Genomic DNA, 13,460 nt, shown 5'->3' on the forward strand with positions numbered 1-13,460 from the left:
ACCAACTATTCCCAAGTCTCAAGGTGAATTACATGCAACTGTCCCGTTGAATGAGATGTCCAAGAAACACATAAACACGGATGAGCATGAATTCAAGTGGATAGGTTACAAAGACTCTAAGTCAAGAAAATCTTTGTTCAAACATACTTAAGGTATGTACCGTTCTGTGCCGTCGCACCAAAAGGTGGCTCACACACAGAGACGGAGGCAAGTGGGGGGGGGGGGGGGGGGACAGTGGGGGCAGCCTTCCCCCTTCAATTTTTAAGGTGAACAGGCCGTAGGGGTTAGAGGGAGTAGGTGGTGCATGGTGGGGTGGGGATTATTCTATGCTATACCTGGAGTACTTCTCCCCCATGATGTGGTCAAATATCAACAATTGGATCATCAAAACATATGTCAATTTTCATAAAAATATATGGGTCTCACGTGATCTAATGATATTGAAATAGGGGAAGAAACACTCCAGGTGTAGCATAGACTAACCCGTGGGGTGGAGGTGGAGGTGGGAATTGCCCAAATTTTTTAATTAATTTTTCCTTTACAATTAAAATATATTTCTTAAATAAATATTTAAAAATTGAAAGAAATAAAAATAAAAATTATACATTGAAGTTTTTATTTTTCATCTAAGTTATTTATTTTTTGTTTGACGATTTTTATTGTGTTGAAGTAATATTTTGTTCTATAATTATCTTTTTCTTAAAATATACGTGCTTGTTCATCTTGCTCATGTTTCGAAAAAACGGTCACGAAACGGGAAAAACAGCTGCCGAGACAAAGTTTCGGGTGAAAATGGTTGATTAGTATAATGTTGTTTTTATTTAAAATATCGGCGATTTCGCGGACGTCGCGGATCGAAACGGCGATTTCACTGCCGTCGCAGAAAGTTTTAGGTAATTTTTTCAATTAAAATTTTAGCAAATTATATAATTATTTCTATTTTTATTATAAAAATATCTCGCGACAATAACTGCTACCATTCCCTGAAATTCCAATGAAATTGGAACGGCAGCTTCCGCGACATTTTTCGTGACCATAACTGCGAACCATGATCTCGCCCCCCCCCCCCCCCTATTTGATTTTTCTGGCTCCGTCCCCGCTCACACACCCAAGGTGGATATTAATGACCTAATTACGAGTACACTTGTCCAACCATCTACTAACACTTAGGATAAACACCCTAACACAGGATATCTCAAGGATAAAAACTCAATATGATGATGCATAACGCATAATATTGTGAGCGTCCGAAGTGGATCACTGCCATCCGACTAATATTGAAGGCTCGTGCAGTATTGAAGTCATTTACTGCATCTAAACATCAATACCACTTCCGCAATAATTCATTAAGCTAATCATCTAGCAGCTAACGGTATCAAGTAGTTATACCTGATAGAATTTCATTGTATCAATTATTTAGTCTGCCACTGGTCTCGATAACCATAATTGACCACTATCAATCAGAATCATTTATTGGACATACTATTCCCAAAACCCCTAGAGTCAAATTCTCTAGATAGTTGTAATTCTCAGAGTACATAATCAAATTACTCTATTACTGAAAACTAAATCCTTCTACCCGAAAAAATACCACTAATTGCAAAAAATGACAAATCCTCTACCAATTCACTCGCACTGTGACAACATCGTTGTTTATAATTACCCAATTTTCCCGAAACCTTCCAATTTCCACCCTAGAAACACAATTACCAATTGGCTAAACTATAGTATCCCGATTCTGAAAATTAGTGATTAACTAAATAAGCATGATTTAAATGGATAAAAAATAATTAAGGAATCATCATTTGATTATAAGGAGTTGAAATTTTGATTCAGAATGTTCAAAAATGGCCCAAAGGGTTCCAAGTCATCGGGTGGATCGGATGATCCATACCCAAGTTTGGATGGTTCGAACTTTAGTAGTTCGGAAGGATAGGGTGAGATCAAACGATCTGATTCCAAGATTGGAGCATTCGAACTCCGACAGCTATGTTTTCGAGTTGGGGTCAACAGAAGTTGACACACGGTGAAGTTCTGACCGTTTGAAGGCCCGATCAGACAATCCGATGACTCAGAGGGACAAATAGTGAGGATTTTGACACCTGGTGTTGCGTGTGTAAGATAGAACGATCTGAACCCTTGATCGGAGCATCCAATTAGAGCAATCAGGAACGTGGACACACATGCAGAATCAGAGCATCCGATCACTATGTCGGAGCGTCCAATCTCCACCTATAAATAGGACCTCTGAGAAATAGATTTTCACAAAACTTTGATAGATCCTATCTCGATTCCTTGGTGTTTTTAGGGGTTTCCAGCCTTCTTAGGTGTAGCCCGGGTATTGGCGAGGCATCCTCGGAGATGTAGCAGAGTTTTGCCCAAGTTCTGGGGCTATCAATATCAACGGACAGACGACAGACACATGTATAGCTTGAGATCCATATTAGAATTAAGGAGTATCTAGTATCTTAGTTAAGACTTTTAGAGCATTATTAGTGATGCATTGTGATCTTGACTTGTAGTGATCCACTCTAGATGCTTGGACATCTAGGAAAATTATTGAGGTACGAAGCACTGTTCGAGATACTCTGACTGAGTATGCATGTTTGATAAATGCATTTTATACACTTAATTTGAATATGATTTGATATGGCTTTTGTGACGTATCGAGTGTATTTTATGCGTAGTTTGTTTTTGTTTTTGTGAGATGCAATGATTGAAATCTAATTAACAAGAAGAAGCAAAATAAGGAATTACAGAGCTGCAAGTTTACAAAATTACTGGAGCTTCAAAAAATATCAAATCCAATCTTCACCGTTCAAATTGAAGTGTAGGATGTTTTAAAGGTGCTATCCAAATTTTAGCTCAATCCAACGGCTAGAACTCAAGATATGATTTTTTTCAAAAATTCTACGAATTGGAAAAAAAGATTAGCGCCCTAGCAACATATTTTCAGTTCTCCAGCGCCTGTTTTCAAGCGCTCCAGCGCCCGTAAATGCAGTTTCTAGCGCCCCAGCGCTACATTATCAACGCTCCAGCGCTGCGCTGTATCAAAATTATGGAAACTTTTTAGTCGAATTTTTAAGGAGATTTTTTGGCTTTTTTGGAGAGGACACGAGGGTTTTAGACATTTTTTTTCTGAAGAGAAGGACGACTTTTAAAAATTTTTGGAGTGCACAAGACCTCAAGAACTCGGTACGAAGATGAAAGACGGTGGCATCCGACGACGGAGAAGCTTATTCTAACTTTGTTCTAGTTTCTCTTTGAACTCTATTTTTATAAGTTGATGGAATGTTTAAAAAACATGTTTTATTTGATTTTCAAGTTTATTATGAACTAATTTCTTAGTCTAGAGGTAGACGGATCTTCACTGAAAATCATGATTTGGATATTTTGATTTATATATTTGAATTATTCGCATAGTTCATTTGTGTTTTCCTGATTTTAATGCTTTCAATTTATTGGTCATAGATTGAATGATATTTTATTTGGAATCTATCACTCGAGAGAGGAAATTTTGAATATGATATAGAAAAATACATCTTTAGTGTTTATATTGTTCGAAAGCATATAAGTCCATAAAAGTCGTTAGAAGAATCACTTTGTCATTTACCGAATTTAATAGTTGAACTTAGATAAATATATTGATTTTACTATTAAATACGAATTTCTTCTTAACACTTGAGAGAGAGAGTAGAAAATAATAGGGATTCTTGATTAATGAACTAGAAAAATTTGTAATTAAGAAATAATTAGAAATGAATTTTGGTGGATAGTCAAGTGAAGTTGAACCTCTAGAATTCTTCTATTGAATTTTCATCTTGAAAATTCGTCGTTATTTAATTTTAATTATTGCATATTTTAGTTTTATTAAATTCAAATCCTTATCTATAGCTCTACATAGGATCAAGATTTGATTCGTAACAAATATTTAATATAATATCATTTTATTCAATCTCTGTGAGATCGAATTGGACTTATTTTCTATATTAAAACTTGACATTGTACGCTTGCGAGTGAAAAATACGAAACAAGTTTTTGGCATCGTTGTCGGCGAATGAATTTTATTTGATTTATATTAAATTGCGCTAATTAGTATTAATTTTGATTTAGTGCATTTACTTTATTTGATTGGTTCTAATTTAAAATTTTTCTCTTTTGTTTATGCAGTTTATGTAAAAAAGCCAAAGTTACGACTTACTGATATTTGATCCGGAAATTGAAAAAACTGCGAAAGCCTTGACAAAACCTAGAAGAGAAGAGTTGAAACTAATGGCTAAAGAAAGAGAAAGAGGTGAAAATACTGGTCCGGTGCCAATCAGAGATCATTTTAAACCGGTGATCAACGATCAGTAATCTAGAATTGCTCGGTAGAATATCACGACAGATAATTTTGAGATGAAGCCAGCTTTGATTAACATGGTGCAGTAGAATCAGTTTAGGGGTGCAGCTACTGAAGATCCTAATTTGCATCTGCGCACTTTTTTGGATATCACTGACATTATAAAAATTCATGGTGTTATTGAGGACACCATCAGACTACGACTATTCTCATTTTCTCTTAGGGACAATGCTCGTAGTTGGTTACAGTCACTACGTCTTGAAAGTATTACTACGTGGGTTGGGATGACTTCTAAATTTTTGTCCAAGTATTTTCCGCCTGCCAAGTCTGCCTAACTAAAAATTAAGATCACTACATTCAGACAGCAAGATTTTGAGCAGCTTTATGAAGCTTGGGAGCGCTACAAAGAATTATTGCAAAAGTGCCCAAACCATAATTTTGCAGATTGGGAGCAGATTGAATTATTTTACAATGGTTTGAATGGGCCAACTCAGATTTCTGTGGATGCTGCTGCTGGAGTATCAATATTTTCTAAATTTACTGTGGATGCTTATGAGATGCTTGAGCAGATGACTATTAATAGCTACCAGTGGCCGAGTGAGAGATCTATGATAAAAAAAAACCTGCTGGAATTCATGAATTTGATGCGTTCATGGACTTGACTGCTCAAATGGCTGCTATTTCTACACAGATGGCTGCGATGAGCAAGGGAAATCAATTTTCAACTGAGTCGGCATCGTTGGCTACTGCATTTAATTCTACTGGTGGATTTGAATGTATGGAGCAAGCTCAATACGTGAAAAACCGCAATAATGAGAATTTTTCATATGCAAATTATAATAATGTGTTGAATCCTCCACCAGAGTTCAATAATCAAATGGGTGAGGGTAAACCATCTTTGGAGGATTTGGTTGGTAATTTTATATCTAAGTCAACAAAAAAAATTGAGAGAACTGAGAATAGGCTCGATAATATGGAGACATACTTGAGCAATGTGAGTGCTTCTATGAAAATCTTGAAATACAAATTGGTCAACTTGCGAATGCCTTGACGAATCAGCAGAGAGGAGCCTTTTCTAGCAACACTGAGGTGAATCCAATAAATCAATGCAAAGCCATCACTTTGAGAAGTGGGAAAGAAGTTGGGGTCCATGACCCTAAGGTAGTGGATGATGAAGATCGAGTTGAAGAGATTGAAGTTGAATTATAGAAATCTACGAGTAAAACTTCCAGCAAGCCTGCGGTTGTGTCTAAGAAAATGTCTGTGCCAAAATCTGTTCTGCCATACCCACAACGGTTCAAGAAAAAAGCGTTGGTTAAGCAATTTTCTAAGTTTCTTGATATCTTCAAGAAAATTCATATAAATATTTCATTCGCTGATGCTTTGAAGAAAATGCCACACTATGCAAAATTCATGAAGGACGACGATTGCTAGCTCCTATGATTCGAATACACATTAATTCTTGTCAAGGAATAGAAAGCTCAAAGAATTTGAGACGGTGAAGTTAACTGAAGAGTGCAGCGCTATCTTGCAAAAGAAATTACCACAAAAATTGAAGGATCCAGGGAGTTTCATTATTCCTTTTTAAAAGGGTTGACCCCGAAGGGGACCCCATTCCACATGAGTCAGAGGCCCATTGGCTCATGCGGAGGATAACTCGAGGGATGTGCACGAGCGGCAGGGACCTGAAGAAGGGAGCACATGGCCCAATCCCCAGAGCATACCCCCCACAATATTTCAGCAAGTATTAATTTAATGTCTATGCCTATTTTCAAGGCCTTGGAGCTTGGCAAAGTGAAGCCGACCATGATCACATTGTAGTTGGCTGACCGTTATCTGACTTATCATCGCGGTATTGTGGAGAATGTATTGGGAAAATTAGATCAAATCATTTTCCTGCTGATTTTGTAGTGCTTGACATGGAAGAATATCAAGATGTCCCTCTAATTTTGGGGAGACCATTTTTGGAAACTGGAAGAGCTTTAATTGATGAGCAGGGGGTGAATTAACTCTACGAGTTTGTGGTGAAGCGGTCACTTTTAATATTCATAAGGCCTTGAAGTACAAAGATGAGGTACATTCTTGTAATCGCGTTGATTTATTTGATTCTTCTATGAATAATTTTGATATAGGAATAGAGTTGAAGAGCGGGCGAGATCCTAAGGTGGCGAAAAAGGTGAAAAAAGAAAGCCAAGTCCAAGATTATTTTTGAGTATGTTTGGAGGGCGAAAGAGAGGAACAAGACCTCCAATAAAGTGGCAGTGATGGGCTAAAATCAGCATACAGTCAGGCTGACGACTTTAAACCAAGCTCTTTTTGGGAGGCAACTCAAGTTTTATTTTTGTTTTGTTTTAGTACTTTAAAGTTATTAATATTTTTTTTATTTAATTTTTTTGGGAGCATGTCTTGTTCGCGTGATAACATTGATTTTTTACTGAAGGCCCTAGAATTTTTGAGAAATATCGACTACCAACGCACATGCACCCGAAATGATGATGGGCTATGACTACTGTTGGGATCGGTTCAGAGGGTAGAGGGGGGGGGGGGGTGAATACACTCTGAAACTTTTCTTCTTCTTCTTTAAAATGATCAAGTGAGGTTTAGTTCACTTAATCTGTTTTCTCAACTTCTAAAACGTTTTGAACAACTTAAATAGTGCGAAAATAGTTCAGAGGTTTTAGTGATGCAAAGTTTATAATGCAATGTATGAGCAGGATGTAAGATAAATGGCAGTAAAGGCTAAAGCACGATTTTATGGAAGTTCGAAGGCTTAATCCTTCTACGTCTCCCCTTCTTCCACTTAGGAAGGAATTCACTAGAAGACTTTGGTTATTACAACGTCTTGTAATACACCCACTTCAGACTTAGGACTTATCCAATGCCTAATCCGAAACTCCTAGATTTACACAGATAAGATTCTCAGTTCTTATCAGACTGGTGGAAGCTTTCAGAGCAGCTTCAAGTCTCTTCAACACTGGGTATAATTGAGTTGAGCTTCTCAGACTGCAGAGCGGTCGAGAGGCTTGGAAACCCTAAGATGATCCTTGATGATCAGATACGTGAACTTGTAGGAGAGGGTTTATTTGAGCAGCAGATGAATAATCTTGTAAGTATGCTCAAGTATATCAGATGAGGACTTCTGATATTACTCAAGTGATTGAGATTTTTCTGAATTGCTTGTCTCTCTTCGTTGTCTCGTATCACTTGTTGTTGTGTGTTGTTCTTGTTGTTTTTCTTTTTGAGCAATCCTCCCTTTATATAGGTCAATCATCAACGTCTTTATTTTGAACGTTCTGATGCTGCATTGAATGCACATTTAATGCTCATAAATGCATTGATGATTCTGCATGAAGATCGTACACTGCAGACAACTTCCAGGGTCCAAAACTGGAATAAACGGTCGAATGTTTTATCTGCAGTCATTCTGTGTTTTTGCCATTTTGGTACAACCTGTTGTCTTGATTTGCAGGAGTCAACAAATCTTCTGATACGCCGGTTCTGCTTTTAATAAAGGATCCTGCAAAGAACATCTTGTCCCAGATACTTGTCTCGAAATATCTTGATAGGCAGTTGGCATTCTACCGGTAGAGATATTTGTCCTCTGCTGGTTTGATAACCAGTCGATAGGCTTGAGACTTCAACCGGTCAAGAGACATAGGCGGTTGACAAGCTTCCGGTAGATGGATTTATCCTTGTATCTTCAGCCGGTCGAGAGCAAGAGCGGTTGAAAGGCTTCCGGTAGAAGTTGTAGTAGATACCTGAAATACAATGGTTGGCAGCACATTCCTATACAATGAGTTGTTGTTTGTTATCACCAAAATATCGGATTCAACAATTTCCCCCTTTTTGGTGATGACAAAACTTAAGTGCCCCAAGAACAATATGAAAGCAGTAAAATGAACTTCATTGAGAAAATGAATTTCATTAAGTACAATAAACATTTTAATACACCTACAGAAGAAAGACAAATGAGATGCAGCTGAGATAAGTGAAGAAGAGACAAGTTGTTCATCTTTTGAACCAACTGGCTCCTCCCGACCTATTGCCTTCTCTTCTTCTTCTGTCGGCTTCTTCCTTTCTTCTGGACTCTTCTTCTCGTCTTCTTGCCTCTGCTGCTCTACGTTGCTCTTCTTCCCCCTTTTTGGCATCACCTTGGTTGAGTCGAACGATGATCTCAGTAAGTTGAGTGCCAAGGCAGGCTTGCATATTGTCAATCTTTGCATCGAGTTGAGCAAGTAGAGTAGCTTGCATAGTGTCCATCCGATCATTCAACTGCTTGTGAAGGCGGTTTTCGGATCGGACAACTTGTTCGGAGACGGTAGAGAGCGTGTTGATTTGAGTGCGATGATGATTAGTGATCTCCGTGGTCAGACGAGCAAGGTCTTGAGACACGGTCTCGAAATGACGAATCATCGTCTGGCGTGAATTATCAACAGAGAAGGAGGAGTTATTGATGTCTTGAGAAAAGGACCTAACCGTTTGCGTGAGCTCATGTAGCCTATTAATCAAGGTATGATCTAGAGCTGCGGCCATGGCGTCAATCAAAGACTCATCAGTCTGAAGCATTTGCCCTTGTGGATCAATTCTTGGTGAAACCGGGCTAGACTCACGATGATGTGGTGCGGGTGAACTGACTGGAGAGCTACCCGATGGACCCTCCAATAATGGTACAGATGGAGATGTAATAGTCTCGACTGCAGCCAATATGGTTGGTGGAGTATCAGGATCAGCACTTGGCTCATCCATTATGAGATCTTCCATAAAATTGTCAGTAAATGGAGACGGTTGATGTGCTTGATCAGCATCAGTCATTTGTTGTTCTGGGGATGCAGGTGATACAATAGTGCTTGGAATCTCCGTTGGGGGCACTATTGCTTCACTACTGCAGGGAACCTCTGTCACAGAGGTGACAGGAATCTCTTGTGCAACCACTTGTGGGTGACTTGGAGAGGTTGGAGCGGTCGTCACTGGAGAGGAGTGAACAATCACAACTGCTTCCGGTTGAGTGACTGCTTGGACTGCGGTGGAGAAGGGGTCGACCGATGAAGAGGCTGCTACACTCGATCTTAGAGCAGATGATTGAAAGAGGTCAGCAGTGATGAGATCGGTCAGAATCCCATCTGAAGAAGGAAAAGCACAGACGTCTTCTTCACCCTGATCTTGAGTGAGAAAGGTCTTCATCATCACTTGTCCTTCCAGCACATAAGCTTGTAAACATGCTGCTGAAGCTGGTGTGTTGACAGAGTTGAGAGCTTGGTAGTGCTGAAGTAGTTGAGTGATTTGACGTAGACTATCCTGTAGTCCAGTCAAAATCACAAAATCATCGGCAGCAGTAGGACTCTTGGATTTGAAATTCTTGACACGCTCATTAATTAGCATAGATAGAAGGCTTCCTCGAAGCTTCAAGTCTATGAGCTGTCTTCTTCCCAAAGCCTCCACGATGTCTTCAGTATCAGCAAATAGAAGCATCTTCTACTCAATGACGTTTAGAGATTTCCATTTAGGAAATATTTGAGCCAGAGTCAAGTGGGTGCGGGAGTGATGCCATCTGTCAAAGCGTTGTAGGTGACGCTTGACAGTGCGGAGGACGTGTGAGATGATCAAATTGAGTTCTACCGTAGCTGCTGGTTGAGCCTTGGGTGTGTAGATCATCACACCTTTCCCTTTGTCTTTGGGATCAGCTAGAGTGACCTTAGGAGCGGAGGCACCTTCCTGGATTATCACACCCTTGGCAGGACGAGGAGCAGTAGAAGCAACAGTAGTAGTGGTCTCGACCGTTGGCAGGGTAGGAGCAAGGCTAGACAGAGACTTTAGCTTCTTGTGCTGCCTCTTCTTCTCGCCTACAGGCGTGGATGACACAATTGCTTTGGATAGAGAGGGAGATGATTTGCTGAAAGCTTGAATCAGTGGAACATTCTCACGTGATTCGCCTTCAGAGTCAGATTCGATGATCAGTTGGCGCTTGGCAGACTTTTTGGTGTCGGCTGGTTTGGCCACGACCGGAACCGTTGAAAGCGGTTGTGGGATAGCAATAACCTTTGCGATAGAGGGCAAGTTGTCGACCGCAGTCTCCTTTTTGTTCAGGAATTTGAGAATCGTGGACTTGTTGAGCCATTTGGTGGGATGCAGAGGCTCAGTTTTGGAGAAGTACACTCCAAGGATGCTCAAAATGTGGCAAATTTGCAGAGCAAATCCCTCGGATTGCCCTTTGCCCCTGATCATTTCACATAGAATATTGAACAGAATGTCTGACCAGTTTATGTTGATCTTGGAGGCAATACACGCCATGTATTGAAATTTCTCCAGTGTCACTTTGTCGTAAGAACCAGCCTTGGCCAGAAGATTCTTGGCCACGATGTTGGTCAAGAGCCTGAATGGAGCTTTGAGAGATGTCTTCTGGGCCGGCAGTTTGATTGGAGCATCAGTGGTTGACAACTCCTTCAACCAGTAAGAGCAGTTACCGTCTGGAAGATCCGTGCATTTTGTCAAACCCCTTGGAGGGCAGATCAAAAGTGCTAGCGAAGACCTTCTGATTGAAAGAGTAGGCCTCTGTCTTGATCACGCATTTGATAGTCCCATGCTCGATTTGAGCGGTGGCGAAGAACTCCTTCAACACAGGCAAATCGCAGATGGCACTGCATTCCAGAAATTTCTTCAGTCCAGAGGCTTCAAGCATGGTGAAGACCTCTGTTATTCCTGCGTTGTTTGCCTTAACAACGGAATCAAAGTTGATTGCGAGGCAAGTCTTCTGGATCGACATGATATCTGTAGATAAGAGCTTGAGCAGAGAGTAATCAAAATCTAGAGAGTAATTCGATGGAGCGTTTAATGCAATATGAGAGCTGTAGCAACGGTGAAAGGTTGATATACGAGTGTAAAGACGTATATATAGAAACCTATGGGCCATAGGGTGACGTCATGAGAAAGTGTTTTTGAAATTCAAAAAGTTTTGAAGAGAATAATCACCGCGCCCAATTAATGTCAACTGGTTCAAAGCACAAGGCTGCTAGTACTAAGCCTGTCAGACACTAGTTTAAGGCGGATGATATGCCAATATTTATGGCAATGTAAAAGCTCAGCTATTAATGTCATAATGGCAATTATTCCCCCTAAACACATGCATACTAACTCAGATCTACTAAGCCAAGAATATTTCGAAAATAAGAAAACTTAGCGTCCGGTAGAGGCTTGGTGAATATGTCTGCTGCTTGCTGATCGGTAGAGATGTATTCCAGCTTGATTTCCTTCTTTAAGACATGATCTCGGATAAAGTGATGCCTGACATCAATGTGCTTTGTCCTAGAGTGCATCACTGGATTGTGAGTGATGGCTATGGCACTTGTATTGTCACAGTAGATTGGAGCTTCACTCGACCGGATTCCATAATCCTTAAGCTGCTGTTGAATCCAGAGTATTTGAGCACAACAGCTGCCAGCAGCAAGGTATTCTGCTTCGGCGGTCGAGGTAGCAATTGATGTCTGCTTCTTACTTGACCACGAAATTAGTCTATCTCCAAGGAATTGACATGTGCCGCTTGTACTTTTGCGATCAATTCTACACCCTGCATAATCTGCATTTGAATAGCCAATAAGATTAAGATTTGAATCTTTGGAATACCAAAGACCCACATTAGTAGTTCCTTTAATATATTTAATTATTCGTTTGACGGCAATGAAATGAGATTGCTTAGGTGCTGCTTGAAATCTAGCACATAGACAGACTGAATACATGATATCCGGTCGACTGGCAGTCAAATAAAGCAATGAGCCAATAAGGCCTCGATACATGGTTACCTCGACCGGAATTCCCCCTTCATCTTTATCAAGCTTGATTGATGTACTCATGGGGGTAGATGCAGTTGAGCATTGTTCCATTCCAAACTTCTTTACCAATTCCTTGGCATACTTGGACTGATTGATAAATATTCCAGTTTCAAGTTGCTTTACTTGAAGTCCAAGAAAAAAGTTTAGCTCTCCCATCATGCTCATTTCAAACTTCTCCTGCATTAGCTTAGAGAACTTTGAGCACAACTTGGGGTTAGTTGACCCAAATATTATGTCATCAACATAAATTTGTACTAGTAACACATGATCACCTTTTACAAATTTAAACAGGGTCTTATCGACCGTTCCAATTTGGAAATCATGTTCCAGTAAAAATTTTAGTAATGTGTCATACCAAGCACGTGGTGCTTGTTTTAATCCATAAAGAGCTTTGTCAAGTTTATAGATATATTGAGGATGAGTAGGATTGACAAAACCTGGTGGTTGTTCAACGTACACCTCTTCTTGAAGTAGACCATTGAGGAATGCAGACTTGACATCCATTTGATAAACTTTAAAATTCTTAAAAGCTGCATAGGCAAGAAAGATGCGGATTGCTTCTAGTCTTGCAACTGGCGCGAAAGATTCCTCAAAGTCTATGCCTTCTTCTTGTCTGAATCCTTGAGCAACAAGTCGAGCTTTGTTACGCACAACAGTGCCATGTTCATCGAGCTTGTTACGAAACACCCATCTAGTTCCAATCACATTTTGATTTTCCGGTCGAGGAACTAGATGCCAAACATTGTTGCGGGTGAATTGATTCAGTTCTTCTTGCATTGCCTCGATCCAGCTGGCATCTGATAGGGCTTCATCTATCTTCTTGGGCTCTACCTGAGATATGAAAGCTGCATGCAAGAATTCATTAATCATTTGACCACGAGTTTTTCGAGGAGCAGAAGGGTCACCTATGACCAACCCAGGTGGATGATTTTTGTTCCACCTAAAATAATTCCCTAAAGGGTTGTCATCAATTGGTTGATGAACGTCCTCGTTTACTGGATCATCATTGGCAGGAGGATCGTTATCAACCGGTGGATCCACTTCTGGCCTTGTTTGATCACAAACGGTAGAGGGAGCTGGATCATCTTTCTTTGGAGGATATAGATCACTGTCACTCTCTTCCTGTAGATTTGTGTTTTCCAATCTGTGACTCAGATCATTTATGCTCCCTTGAGTTTGTTCTGTACAAAGAGTAGATTCATCAAAAACAACATGAATGGTTTCCTCGACCGTTAGTGATCTTTGATTGAACACTCGATAAGCTCTGCTAACGGCTGAGTAACCAATAAAAGTTC

At 39.9% G+C, this 13,460-nt stretch overlaps 1 non-coding gene across 1 annotated transcript; it reads right to left on the reverse strand.

Annotated features, from left to right (window-relative positions):
* Positions 1-4,674: 4,674 nt before the first annotated feature.
* Positions 4,675-4,781, reverse strand: LOC140876829 (small nucleolar RNA R71). The gene has a single exon (XR_012149061.1). It is a non-coding gene; the product is annotated as a small nucleolar RNA R71 (small nucleolar RNA).
* Between the last annotated feature and the right edge of the window lie 8,679 nt (positions 4,782-13,460).

The sequence above is a fragment of the Henckelia pumila genome, chromosome 1 (assembly GCF_033568475.1).
Source record: "Henckelia pumila isolate YLH828 chromosome 1, ASM3356847v2, whole genome shotgun sequence".
NCBI classification, from domain to species: Eukaryota; Viridiplantae; Streptophyta; class Magnoliopsida; order Lamiales; family Gesneriaceae; genus Henckelia; species Henckelia pumila.